Here is a 1,702-nt window from a genome sequence, read left to right as displayed (position 1 = left end):
ATCACTTACACTGGAAGAGACAATTAGAGCTGGTCCTACCATTAGACAGTGGAGGGCGAGTGCTGCCTCTGGCAGAAGGTGCTGTTGGCAAGGAAGTGGCAACAAGGTGTTGGAGATTTGTGTGCCACATGTCTTGCCCTGCACCCTCCAAGCTTGCTTGCTGCCCCCAGGTGCAACGCAGGGTGCTGTTCTGTTGCTGATACAAAATTCAGTTGCCATTCTGTTTGGTTTCAGCATCCCGAAGGACGAAGCATCTTCTCCCTGCTTCCCTGTTTCCCCCCATGCTCTCCAACACAGAGAGAGCCTGTGTGGCATCATGGTTCAAAAAATCAGGCAGTTCTGCAGGCATACTGGAGCGCGGGGAGAGGTTTTGTTTGTTGCAATATTTCAACCTGCTATTGTGCTTTCTCAATCTGCTATTTTGCAGAGAATCAGTGTTTCTGAGCATTGAAAGGACAGCTTCTGTGGTGGTGGAGTTGCGGACAACTTCCCTATCAGGGACATATACTGCCAGAAGCGGTTTAGTCATGCTGGCCATATGACCCGGAAAGTTGTCTGTGGGCAAACGCCGGCTCCCTTGGCCTGAAGCAAGATGTGTGCCGCAACCCCAGAGTTGCCTTTGACTGAACTTAACCATCCAGGGGTCTTTCTTTTTTGTACTGCCTATAATGGAATAGAGACGTTCTGTAGTAGTAGCTAGAGCCTATTGAGATTGGTACGGTGGGAAGCAGGGAGATGAACAGTAGATGGCGCCAGAGCCAACAACAGGCAGAGCCTTATAGTTCTGTATGCACCCTCCTCTCTGAGAAATTCTATAAGTTCAACGTTAAAATTAAAGAGGAGCACCCTCTGTATTGGTAAAAAGAGAGAAAGCCAGAAGGCGGGGAGTTGGCTGAGGGCAGACAAAGGTTGGTGAGGCAGTATCCCATTTGCCCTTAATGGACATGCCTCTATTGTACTGTGGCCAACTATTTCCTCTATTTCTGATATTCAGGTGGGAGTGCCAATACTTACTTAGCAATTATTATTATTATTATTATTATTATTATTATTATTATTATTATTATTTATATACCACCCTATACCCAGAGGTCTCAGGGCAGTCCACACACACGAAAGAGAGGTGAGGGACAAGCAGGGTCCTGTGAGCCAAAAAATCATGGAAGCAGGAAAAAATTATTTCGGGAAAAGCCCACTAAGGTTGCACATACTCAATAGTTAGGCAATGCTGACCTGCTGTTGGGAGAGGAAGGGGAACTGGGTGGCAAGGGGACTGTAATGGAAAGCTGTGGAGGAAAGCATGGCTGGCTGGCTGGCACACTGAACAGGAGCATTCCATGCAGCAACATTTTGTTGCAGCGCTCATCAGGACCCACTGACAGGCTGATGCATCCTATTTTTTTAAGACACAAGAGCATTGTCTGCCAGCAAATCCCATATGTGAGTTATGTATTGCATGTATTTATCCTGAGTGCGCTGCCAATTAGTCTTACTGGATGGCTCCAAGTAAGCCACTTTGAAAGATGAGTTTGATACAAGCGTGAAGAGCAAACAGACAACGATTCATGTCCCTTCACTTTCTGCTCTAGAAAGTGTGTGGCTGCGTACATGGGTGAAAATAGCTTTCTGGCAGTAAGAGCTGTTGGATGGTGAAATGGACTACCTTGGAAAGTGGAGGGTTTTAAACAGAGGTTGGATGGCC

This window comes from Podarcis melisellensis, assembly GCF_964234715.1.
Source record: "Podarcis melisellensis genome assembly, chromosome: 8".
Lineage (NCBI taxonomy): Eukaryota > Metazoa > Chordata > Lepidosauria > Squamata > Lacertidae > Podarcis > Podarcis melisellensis.
The sequence above is the reverse complement of the archived record's forward strand: the minus strand, read 5'-3'. Positions refer to the sequence as shown.